The sequence below is a fragment of the Xenopus laevis genome, chromosome 6L (genome assembly GCF_017654675.1).
Source record: "Xenopus laevis strain J_2021 chromosome 6L, Xenopus_laevis_v10.1, whole genome shotgun sequence".
Lineage (NCBI taxonomy): Eukaryota > Metazoa > Chordata > Amphibia > Anura > Pipidae > Xenopus > Xenopus laevis.
Window position 1 is genome coordinate 109,596,352 of NC_054381.1, and position 13,220 is coordinate 109,609,571.

The window sequence follows — 13,220 nt, forward strand, 5'->3', positions numbered from 1 at the left end:
AGCGTCGGCACGCCTGCGTAAAGAGGCAGGCGTCACTACGTTCTGTGCCGTCCATGCGCGCACACGCGCCTGCGCTTCGAAGCTCGTGACGTCAGAGCCGCCGCGCTGGAACCCTTCGGTAAGTAACCTTACACCGACTACCCGTATGCCCAATGTTGTGATCCGATTGTTGGGCCCTAGGGCCCACGATTGGATCAGCCCGATATTGCTCATCTCAAGGTAGGCTTTAGTAAAAGTTATTGGGTGTTTCAGCTGGGCAACAGCAACCTGCTCCCAAACACTAGGTAGGTATGTGAAAAATCACCAATCCTTGAGTACTAAGCCAGGCAACGAATCACTAGTGTCTATAGTTTTTATTTTGGAGGCAAAATACTGTGACTATGTTTGCCACCTGGTCAGTATTTTACCAGCATGGATGGTAAAAATGCTGCTTAATACTAAGAGCGAAGAAAGGTGAAATTCTAGAAAAGCCAGTATTTTTCCCCCCAAAAAATATGGCAACCCTAGAGTCCTGGGGAAACCTTTAGCCTTGCGGCTTTTCTTGAGCTGCAACTCTTCGCCCACCAACTTGAGATCTACCAAATGAATATTCCTGTTGTTTTCCTCCTCTCAATATGCAAGTTTTAGCTCTCCAGAATTGCCTATGGCAATAACAATTGTATTATACTTTTTTTTATTTAGTACCAACATAGTCTTTAGCATTTGATAATCACTTCCTCCCATCCCTGCAAGATTGGTGCTTACAATCTAATATTCTATTCTAATATTTCCAAGTTTAAAAGCCAATCAAATTTGCTCAGAATATCTACACACCACAAAAATAGCGCTCCCATTGCGACTGAACTCAGAATCACTTTGCAAGACACCAATTAAAAACCACTGTGCCACCATGCCATTCGCATCAGATATAGCACATTAACTCTAAAAAGTGTACTTCTATAGTATTAATAATCCAGGCTTTTAAAGTTCTGCACAGGAACTACTGGGGCATCTTTGGAGGCAGAGATCTTCACTGTTCAGTTGAATGCAATTCCATCCACAATGAGTTTTAGTGTCTAACCATGATATCCAAAAAGGCAATGGAGCTTGTGCTCCAGGTTAGCACAAAATGAAAAAAGTAATTGCAAGTTATTACCGCAAACGGACAGACCGTAATACACTAAATATAAATATACGACTAAGAATTAGTCCACCTACTGTATCTAGTTTAGATTATTGTTTGCCCTTGTGGCCTTTACTATGTGGGCAAGACTGTAGGCCTTGCTTACCGATACAGGAAAACTTTGAATGGGTCACTTACCTGGCTTTTGGACCAGCTGGGCTATCATTTGTCTTTAATGATAAGGTTTGTTGTCCCTTAGAGGAATAATTACTTTCCTTCTTTATCTATATTATTTATTAATGGTTATGACAACCCATCATTAATTACTTTAATATATTGCATGATATCAAGTGACCAAACGTACATCTAATGCTTTTTTATATTCTACGATGCGTTGCTGCTCTGTTTACTGTTTACATAATTATGAGGATTAAAAGCATCTGCATTCAAATTACCATCTTGTACTTCCGCAGGAAGAATGCATGTGCGCTTCATATAAGATCCAGCACATTCACAATGATTCATTTCCTCTCTCAGAGAAGCGAATGTGACAACACACACCTACCCTGGTGGCATCCTTGGCACAAATACACTATGTAGCCTAACAGTTATATAATGTGAGCTTTTGTACTTATTCTTTATGCCTCTTTTTGTATATTTTTCCCCTGATGAAGACCCTTTAGGGGTTGAAATGCATAGGGTGCTTTTTCACTATGCATTTTATATTGCTCGATCTAATGAACATATTTGTATTTTTGATCTATGAGTGTGCGGTCCCAATTTGACTTCACTGATAAAGGGCTGCATACAGATACAGAGCCCCAAAACATAATACATAACATTTCTGCCCTACTTCTTTAGTTCTCCTTTAATTCAGCATAACAAAATGGATAATTGATTACTAAGTTGTTCACCACAGGGGAACACAGGAAGAATGCCTATGTTTAAGAAGCTCTTAAAGTGATGTAATGTTTCCAAAAACTTAAAACTTCCCAGGAAAATCAGGGATAGGTCAAAACTATACACAGATGAAGCGATTTTCCAATAGAGATGTTCCACTGCTCATGAACTCTGAATCCCTGAGATGACCCATTAGTCGATCAACATTTTTACCCACAGCTAAGGTCTGATCTGTTATCCCACCTTAAAGGAGTTGTCAATACATGCCATAAGGATACATGTGGGATTGGACTGTAGGGATGTAGCGAACGTCGGAAAAAAAGTTCGCGAACATATTCGCGAACTTGCGCAAAAATGCGAGCGGTTCGCGAACGGTTCGCGAACCCCATAGACTTCAATGGGAAGGCGAACTTTAACATCTAGAAAAGACATTTCTGGCCAGAAAAATGATTTTAAAGTTGTTTAAAGGGTGCAACGACCTGGACAGTGGCATGCCAGAGGGGGATCAAGGGCAAAATGTATCTGAAAAATCTGCCTGTGTGTGCTTGGAAGAGATAGTGTAGGGGGAGAGCTGTTAGTGATTTCAGGGACAGATGATAGTAAGTTTGCTGGCTAGTAATCTGCTTGATACTGCTCTGTATTGGAGGGACAGAAGTCTGCAGGGATTTGAGGGACATTTTAGCTTAGGTAGCTTTGCTGGCTAGTAATCTACTGTTCTCTTTAAACAACTGCCATACGTTGACCTTGTAGGCATTGTTTGCCCAGTTTTTTTGGACGCAGCCACTGAAGCACAGTTGCCAGAAAAAATATGCCATATAAATGCTGAAAATAGTCATTTTTCGCCATTACGTAAAATATATTATGGCTGCTTGAAAAAAGTGACTCCGGTGTTTTTTCTGGAGACGGTAATATTATGGATATTTAGACAGAATGGGAACAAGGTCACAGAGCTCGATGGCGGGTTGAAGAAAACAGTGTGCAAATAATGCCTACAAGGCCAACGTATACACTACTACAGCGGTGGATACGGATTACGTAAAATATATGAATGCTGCTTGAAAAAAGTGACTCCGGTGTTTTTTCTGGAGACGGTAATATTATGGATATTTAGACAGAATGGGAACAAGGTCACACAGCTCGATGGCGGGTTGAAGAAAACAGTGTGCAAATAATGCCTACAGGGCAAATAATGCCTAAAAGGTCAACTTATACACTACTACAGCGGTAGTAAAATAAAAAAAAGTAAAATAAAAAAAAAATGAATATTAAAAAAAAAAAATTAAAGTTGGTGCTGCTGAACTACTAGGAGCAGCAGATTAGCACACCAGTCCCACTCCCCAACACTGCTAGACTAATAGCACTGGGCTCTTATAGTAGTAGTAGTAGTAGTAGTAGTAAAACAACAAAAAAATAAATAAAAGCAGTCCTTACAAGGACTACTGTTATTGCAGCAGTCAGCAGATGAGATCAGAAGCAGGACAGCTGCCCACTGCAGCTACATACAGAGCACTGCAGTAGAAGGTAGATTACTAGCCAGCAAAGCTACCTAAGCTAAAATGTCCCTCAAACCCCTGCAGACTTCTGTCCCTCCAATAACAGAGCAGTATCAAAACGATTACTAGCCAGCCAACTTTCAACTGTCCCTGAAATCACTAACAGGCAGCAGCTCTCTCCCTACACTATCTCTTCAGCACACACAGGCAGAGTGAAAAAACGCTGCAGGGCTTCGGTTTTTATAGGGAAGGGGAGTGGTCCAGGGGAGAGCTTCCTGATTGGCTGCCATGTACCTGCTGGTCTGGGGTGAGAGGGCAAAAAAAAGCGCCAACAATGGCGAACCCAAAATGGCGAACGTCGCGCGACGTTCGCGAACTTCCGGCGAGCGCGAACACCCGATGTTCGCGCGAACAAGTTCGCCGGCGAACAGTTCGCGACATCTCTATTGGACTGTATGTGGAAGTGAAAAGTCAGCACAAATGCTGCGGTTACCTTCTAGCTATTGCCCATTTAAGTTACAGTGATTGCACTAGAACTCACTGTAAATTTGAAGCATTAATAAATTGAAAATTATTTAATTTCAAATTATTTGCAGACAGGTTTGAAAAACAATGACTCTGGTTCCATTGGCACATCAATTACACTAAACTAATGAGCTACTCGGTCACTGTCGGCTCTGGTTAAAACAGACATTTCTCTAGGGAGCTATTAAAGAAGATGCACACTCCTAGAAATATCCCCTCTTACATAATAGAGTACACACTGCCACAGAGAGAAGGCCATTAAGAAACAATTAGGTGCCTCAGTACATTGGGCATTTACTAATTTCCACAGAAAGTAAAAACTTTCCCAACATCACCCTCCTTAATCTTACTCTGCAAATGCTCCACTCCATCACGGCCATGCTAATTATGCATTGTTGTTCTATCACAAACGTATTTACTGTACATACTAGATAGTGCACATATTATTAATGACAATGGTGAATTATTAATTACAGCAAATGATATACTACAATGCAGAAAAGGTTTTTGGCTGGTGCAATTGGTACAAATTGTCAGAATTAAGGAGGCCATACATGGCCAATCCTGTATTCCATCCAACTGATTGGTTCATACATTTCTATTGCTACACCATACAGATACAATGCATCAGCAGATAACATTTTACACCATGTCTAATTGAGAAACCAGTCTTTATCCATGATACATAGATACTGGTCAAGATTGTCCAGGCAGCATACATGTACCAAAAACTGTACAAAATACCTTTGTTTAATAAAGTTTTATCAGCATGTGTATGGCCGGCTTTAGTCACCTAACCATTTGGGATTTGAATGAAATTAAAGCAGATAGCGTCTTTACATGTCCATCTGTCAACATTAGTATTTGCTATAAACAGAGCGCTTCCCCATGCTTTTGCATGGAATACAATACACAGGTTGGGAAGGGTGTTTGACCATCACGGGTCAATAAACTGCTAGTGAACATTTGTAACACGAAGACACTTTTCAATATGTTTTTTGCTCACAATGGAAGAGGAATTCCTGGAATTGTGCCTGTTAATACCAAGTTTAACTGTTTGGGCCTCCAGAATATAAAACAAAGATGTACTCCTGGCAGTAAAAAAAACACACTTGCAGGAGCAAATTGCACTGGCCATGCAAGAGGGTTTGCAGGTTGGTAGTGCATAGGCATCAACAATCAAGGGAATCCCGCCCGGTTTTCCTTATTTGGAAAACCGGGCAGGAAGTATAGACCCGGGCAGCCCCTCAAAATACAGGGCTGTCCGGGTCAAAACTGGACAGGTGGCAACTCTAGCTGGCGGCGAAACATGGAAGTTTGCCGTGGATTCACACCTGGCAAATTTATTCGCCCATCGCTACTGGAGACATATAGGCTTTTAGGATCAATAAGAAATAGACCCAGATAGCATATATTTCTCACACATAAAATGTACCACCTTTTTATAACCTGTATTATATGGGCCAAGACAATGTTTTGTTTTAGTGCAAACTGAATATCTGTATGGATGTTAACTGCCACTATCTGTTAAACTGCTGTACTTCCAAAATAAGGAATTACTCTGCCTGTGACATGTATTGCCTGCCTATTCACTAATAGAAAAAGATGTTTATCTACGACCCGCAAAGCTCATTTTAGGGGAAGATGGGAGTGGGTACCAGCCTTTGAAAGAGTCCATTTATTAGAAAATATGTTACAGTGCCAGCATGTCACATACAGTAAAGTGGTCCTTTAAGCTAATTGAAGTACCACCACAACTACATTAACTCTAAGGCGTTGGAGGCCTCACATGAAGCTGGTGGACTTTTTCTTTGATAAGTACCAGGCATTCAGAAATACATAATTGTTCCACTCAGGGCACTAACTTACATGCACTCTCATTCCTAAAAGAAGCCATGTATTGTTTGTTGTATGGTTACCCAGCACAAAGGTTTGCCTCTTTTGATTTTAATGCCACTGACCATTAACTATAATATGTATGGAGATCTGCCTCTTAACACAATAAATCTAATCAGTCTCTGTGTGTGGTCCCTGCTTCAAGTCCCTTTATTTACACTCCTTAAACAAAGCACTGTTAGGTTGTATAAACCAGATGCCTTATAACTGCTCTCTGGGCTGAAGAAATTGGACCACTTCAGTCCATTCTCTTGATAAAAAGGTTTTCACTCTCTTCTGTTCATAAGCATCACCAAGTAGCCTTGAGTCTTTGTGCATATTCCTCACTGGGCATTGTTAGGCTTAAATATGCAAGGCAAGAATGTGTTTCATACATTGTAAAACCTGGCAAACACCAAACAACCTTCCCTCAAACACGTTCCATAAATAACCTTAAAAAAAAAGTGTATGAAAAGTTAGTGTATTAAATTTTAACTGTACTTCTGTTACTGGAAGAATATAATCTTAGCACCCAAAACAGGGTCAGGCGCCCCAAGCAACTCAGGTGGCCATGACCCCCTGCTAGTGTATGCGTGCAAACGAGCAAAGACGTGTGTGCGCACAAGAAAAAATGAGCACACGCATGTCCACATGCTTCTACTTTGGAAAGGGGAACTCGCTCAACACTTGCTCAGCCAGACTAGGGGTAGACAACAGGGAAGGTACATGCGTGGCGCCCCCCAAGCTTTGTGTCCTAGGCATGTGCCTCTTCTGCCTACCCCTAGTTCCGGCCCTGACCCCAAATGCTGTAGTGATTGAATTGCAGGATAACCATTAAAATTTTATGAAATATGTTGTTTGTGCTGAGTGGAAATAGAATCATGTGATAAAAGGCACATATACTAGACACTGAAACCATTAAAAAAAAGCATAAGGAGAAACAAACAAGCAAATTTGTACCATAAAAAATGTTTTCATAGTACATGTCTGGGACCAGTTATGCAGAATGCTCTGGACCTGGGGTTAAATCTACTAGAACATCATTTAAACATTTATCGCCTCCAATAGGGATTGATTATCTCTTAGTTAGAACCAAGTACAAGATAGAAAGGCAATGTTTTGTGGCAATGTTATGTGGCCTTATTTCATCCTGTCTCCATTATTCGGTTTGGGATTCTGCCTTTTTCAGCAGGATTTGGATTCGGCTTCGGCCAAATCTTTCTGCCCGGTTGAAACAAATCCTAATTTGCATATGCAAATTAGAGGGGGAGGGAACTCGCATGACTTTTTTTATCACAACAAGGAAGTAAAAAAATGTTTTCTCTTCGCACCCCTAATTTGCATATGCAAATTAGATTCTGATTCGGTTTGGTATTCGGCGGAATCTTTCGCGAAGGAAATAGTGGATTCGGTGCATCCCTACTTTAAAGTGACACTAAAAAAATAATACTCAAAATAGTAATGTACATTCAGAGGAACAGTTATCAAGATTCAAATTTCGAAATTCATGTGAACTCGCATGAATTTGATTTTACTTAAAATTCGATTGTGAGAATTGTATTAATAAAATCGAATATTTTAAACTAGGCAAATTTTACCGAGCTAAAAACTCTAATCAAATTTGATTCGAATTTGACCAAACATGATTGTGAGGAAGGCTCCAAACATCTCCAAAGTGGTCACTGCACCTCTCCCATTGACTTAAACAGTAATTCGGCAGGTTTTAGGTGGCGAATAGTCGACTTTTTATTTTTAAAGTGACAGAGTATGATAAATCTCCAATTCGATTTTTTTTAAAAAAAACTTGAATCGAATTTGGATAATTATCTAGCTCTGCCAACCTGACAGTCTCTTCTCAACCTTTCTAATGTTAATAGACTACTGGTTCACAAATATGGCAGCCTTCTCATAGAGGGGGGGGATCAGATAGGTAATGTAAAAGCATCTGCAAATTATTTCATGGCAAAATTTTAAACTGCATGCAAAGACATTGATGTAACAAAAGGTTTAATTTCTGTGGTCAGTATCTCTTTAAAGAGATACTGACATTAGAAATAACTTTTTTTATTATCTATCATAATATTGTCTTTGAATGCTATTTATAATTTTTCCATAAAAGTATTTGACTTGATTTGATTGATGCTTTTACATTACCTTTCTTACCCCCATGTTCCTCTACGAGGGGGCTGCCATATTTGTGCAGCATTAGTCCATTAGCATTAGAAACTCTGACAGGTTAAGAAGGGACAGGTTGGCAAAACAGTCAGGTTTAGGAACTTCAAGTGACAATTACTTACAAAAGCAGAACTATCAGCGAAAAACAATCAACGTGACCTATAGGTAACTTTTGATGTAGACTAATATTTTCAAAATAATTTTTTTAGTGTCAGTATCACTTTAAGAGTAAAATAAAAGGGAAAAAAAACCTTTATCATAAGCAGGGCACAATTCCTCTTTAGGTATTCTATACTCAGTCAGAATTGTTTTGATATTTCAGAAAGACAAAATCTGATATTGGGAATCCTCTTCAAAGGCTCCTGCTGTGAGTTTACAGTTTGCTTCCAAAGGCAGCATGAAAGTATCACCCGTGGTGATGCATACTGCCATGAAAGTACCAGAGACAATATTTTTATATTTATATATTATATTTTATATTATAGCCGAATTTCCAGTTTGATGACCGGAAATTTGGCTTTTAAAGTTTCTAGTAGCAGCTTTTGCCTCCCCTGGAAACTTGGGGGCTGCTGCCGCCTGTTTACGGGGACCTTCAGTGTCAATGGACCCCTCAACCAGTGGATATAAGCTATTGAGCAATTGCCGCAGGCTGCAACTTTAAACTGGCTGGCTGTGTTGAATCACATTTTCTGGGATTATTTTGAAAGTTTTTGGAAAGATATTGTTCATGCTTCTTGTGGGACCTAACCTCAGATACTAGCTCTCCAAGAAACAGTATGGAGTGGTTATGTCTGGAGAATCCTGAAAGTCATCCTTGTCAGTATCCACTTTTTGTAAGCTTCATTTACTATGGGCAAGGCAGGGAGCAAAAAAACAGAAGAAGAAAAATAAAGGATGCAAATGGCCATATTGAATGCTGACCTGGCTTTAGCGATCTCAGGCAGATGTCAAGATTGCACCACCCCTATGAACACACAAGTGTCTGTGTTAAAGGAGAAGGGAAGGTTAAAACTAACTAAGCCTTATCAGAAAGGTCTATATAAATACACCAGTAAACGCTCAAAGTTTTGCTGCTCTGAGTCCTCTGTCAAAAGAAACACAGCATTTCTTTCCATCTTTTATGTACACATGGGCTTCTGTATCAGACTTCCTGCCTTCAGCTTAAACCTCCTTGCCCCAGGCTGAGCATGCTTAGTTTGCTCCCCCCTTCTCTGCTGTAATCTGAGCCCAGAGCTATAAGTGAGCAGGGAGAGACTCAGGCAGGAAGTGATGTCACACCAAGCTAATACTGCAGCTGCTATCCTAAACAAACAGAGCTTCTAGAGCTTTTTTCTCAGGTATGGTAAAAAATTCTACAGAATAAATATAGCATTCTAGCTTGCACTATTGCAGCTAATATATTGGCAATAAAATGCCTCCTTGGCTTTCCTTCTCCTTTAAGCAATGCTCTATTTATGAGGGGCAGTCTTTGGCAGTGAATAAGTGGCCCCTTGAAGGTAGGATATTTCAGAAGGGCCCTATTGTGTTCAAAGTTCTACGATTTTTACCTTGTACTGTATTCAGCACAATGGAATATGAAGGCTTCACAAATCCTGGCACAGGGACCGATGAGAATGATAAACGATTCCTAAAATTCACTGTGTAAATGCTTTGAAACTATATAAAGAATAACGAAAAGTATTGGCTAATGTTATAATTGACTAAAGTGTATGTTTGATATGGACTATAATCTAAACCAGGGCAAAGGCCAATGTGAAGGATATTATAATCTCTGTAAAGGAATGCAGAATATGTCAATGCTATATTTATTATTATTATAAATAATAATATTGGAGAGACACAGAGAAAATTACTCACTCACTTAGCCTTTGAATTAGAACTGTCTCCAGACAAACTTTTCAACACACATAAAAATGCATGATATTCTGGAGCCAGAGGTCTCACAGACATGAGACATGCTATATATGATATAGTTTTTATCTGCTAAAACAGATAGAGCTACCCAAGTATTGGCTTGCAATGTTTACTAACTGGTCAACTTGACCTCCTGTACTACAGATGGGTCCATATATGGCACTTTTATAATAGCCAAAGCCCCTGTTAAGACGGATTAGTCCACCTGCGTAATACATTAACCATACAAGCTACGTTTACAACTGATTAACCCACCCATACTATAAACTGGCAGATTTGTGCTTCTGATTTAACATCTATGCTACTTATTGGCCATATGCTAAAGACTATTTGACCTGAGCTATTGATTGCCCACATGTGCAAACTAAGCTACTCATTGACCCATTTGCTACAAACACTTCTGTCCTCTCTATTAGGGTAATGACACATGAGGCTGAAACTTGGCGTGCTGAAAACCGCAGGGTGAGAATTAGCTCCTACACTGTAATCTGCCCTTTTTTTTGTTTGCAGCTGAAACTACTACATCGGTCCGACAATGGATTTTGACATCTAAATTTGCCGCATGTGTCTGCACACGGGCCCAATCAATGGTTCCAGGTGCAAACAAGATAAAGGGCAGCTAGTATCCTAGGGGCTGATACTTTGCTTGCATTTATCAGCAGACAGAGTTTCACTCCCATATAGCATTACCATTAATCTGTCTGCTCTCCTTACTGATCAACCTATATGTACTGATTCTTCCATCAAAGTTAAAAATTGGTCCTTCAATTTAGAGTTCCTGGGCCTCCTGTGCAAAGTTAAAAACAGGTCAGACTCAGCCGGAAAAGCCTTCTGGGCCCTGCTCCAGCTCCATGGCACCACCCCCAGACTGCAGGCGCAAAAAGAAGGGAGTATGGAAGGTGGAGAAAGCAGGAGGCTGAAAATGTTTGGAAAAGTTTGCCAATGGGGGGCCTTAGGCGGCAACACCTGGGGGCCAGGACACTCCATTCTAACCCTGTTAAAAAAACCTTCAAAATGTGTTCCAAAGCTAAGACTGAAATTTGGTGCTATATACAGTATTAGAATTCCCAGCAGTTAGGGTTGCCACCTTTTCTGGAAAAAAATACCAGCCTTCCTATATATTTATCTTTTTTCCCTATTAATAATACCAGCCATGACGGTAATATACCGGCCAGGTGGCAACCCTACCAGCAGTACAAGAACATTACACTATCATGTTGTAAAGGTGTAAATGGGCCAACTAAAAGAGAACTTTTTAATTACACGCCAACAGCACATACCGGTACAATGTTTTTCTTAAAAAAGCAGGGCAAAATATAACCAAGTTATTTAAAGACAAAGAACTGACAACATGATTGCTTTCCAATGTTTCACACAAATGTGTGTGTTTCAACACGAAAGAGCCTTGCCCCTTAGGATGCTGAGACTTGTAGTTATACAAGAGGGCTGCAGGCTGGAGACCCTAGCTTGCTAGGACCAGTTAGGAATGCCTCACAGCAGAAATCTGTAGGAATAAAACTGTTGCTGAGCTGATGTTTAAGTCTTGAAACTAACGTTTTCCTGAATAATAAAGAGAAAGCATGGGGGTTGAGCCCTTAGTGCACACTGTAAGGAATAAGATCACAGTAGAACATCGCTACTGAGCAGCTTGGGGGTATCGCAGGCAGAAAGCATGTGGGTGTAGCAGCCCGGGTGGATGCCAGAACAAACTGATAGATCCACACAACTGTACCAGTGCCTTCTGTCTGGTGTTACTACCCATGGGAGGTCATAATGGTATTACTGAGACTGCTGGTGGGGCAACCCCGCCCCCTTGGCTAAATTAGCATCCCTTCAACCTCTCGTTCTAATGAAAGTCATTCCCCCTCCTTCTCCCAGCAGCCCCCTCAAGCTGAGCCTATACTGCTGGGTTTTCCCTTATGCAAAGCAGATGAAAGGGCCTTACCTCCCCCTGCAGTGTGTGTGCGCACAGGCTCCTTGCCTGGGACTGGCAACCTTCCCCTCTCTTTCTCCTCCACCCCTCTGTCTGCAGCCAGTCTGCAGCTCACTCTGACAGCCCGAGAGAAGACAAGTTCTGGAGGGGGTGTGAGCACAGAGGGAGAGGAGACTCCTGCACAACTCTAATACTCAAATCTAAAGGCTACACTGACACCTGCTGGGGAGAGATGCAATTGCCTGGCAGGTCCAGCATTGACTCCCATAAGTGCAAATCTATCAAAATTTGTAATGTCATTAATCAGGGAATAATTATTAGCACAAAGTACATAAATAAAGGAAAGAACCAGTAAGATAATTAGATGAGCCCAGTCATGTTACTGACACAGGAGAGTAAATTGGTCAGGGAATGTAATACTAATTAATATGCTTTATGCCCATCTGAAAGCTGGAATGTTATAAACACTATCAAATGTCCCTGCACAGGTTGATTCCACCTCTCTTTGGGGTATATTTATCAGAGAATGAAGTTTAAGATCACCACAGACCGTTAGAGATTACCGCAGTCTGCTAGCGTGAAATACCTCCTCTCTCCATTCATTTCTATGGGATTTTTAAAGGCGTATTTATCAAAGGGTGAAAGTTCACCCTTTTATAAACACGCCTTTAAAAATCCCATAGAAATGAATGGAGAGAGGCGGTATTTCACGCTAGCAAACTGTGTGATCTCCAACGTCATGCTTTGATAAATATCCCCCTTTATGTGAAGGCACATAGGTGCTTTCCCTGCTGTGCTGTCTGCCCTTCTGTAGCATTTGTAACACTAACAGGTTGCTATAGGCTACTGTAACATTGCTTTTGCTCCATTACCATGGAACTGCAGCAGCCTGAAAATGCAGAATCCCCCTGCAACAGAGAAATATGAAGCAGAAATGTGCAAGATTACATTAGCAGAACTCTAACCATTTGCTCTCATTCTGTCTGCATTAAAGCAACAATATCAAGCTGATGATGGGCTACGTGACCTAGGCATGTGGTACCCATTCAGCAGCCTCTGAGTACAGATGCAGGTTAGCATGTCCAACTTGATAATCCAGTAGCACTAGGGAGCAGAAGTTCAATATGTTCACAAAAAATATATTCTAGTAGCGTTACTACCATGCAGCAGAACCCCTGACTTCAAGGATGGCCCAGATGGTGGACATTGGAGCCTGTTGTATGGTTTTTCCCTCCAAACCTCTTCCCCAACACAAATTAAGATGTAAGTGAGTGGAGGGGGCTTGGTTTGAGGCGGAGGATGC

General features: G+C 40.8%; 1 protein-coding gene across 1 annotated transcript in view; it reads right to left on the reverse strand.

Moving 5' to 3' along the window:
• ldlrad4.L (low density lipoprotein receptor class A domain containing 4 L homeolog) overlaps positions 1-12,061 on the reverse strand; it is a 274,359-nt gene extending 262,298 nt beyond the window's left edge. Inside the window, exon 1 of the mRNA XM_041566354.1 lies at positions 11,930-12,061. The gene's annotated coding sequence lies outside the window, so the exon portion shown is untranslated. The remainder of the gene's footprint in view (positions 1-11,929) is intronic.
• Between the last annotated feature and the right edge of the window lie 1,159 nt (positions 12,062-13,220).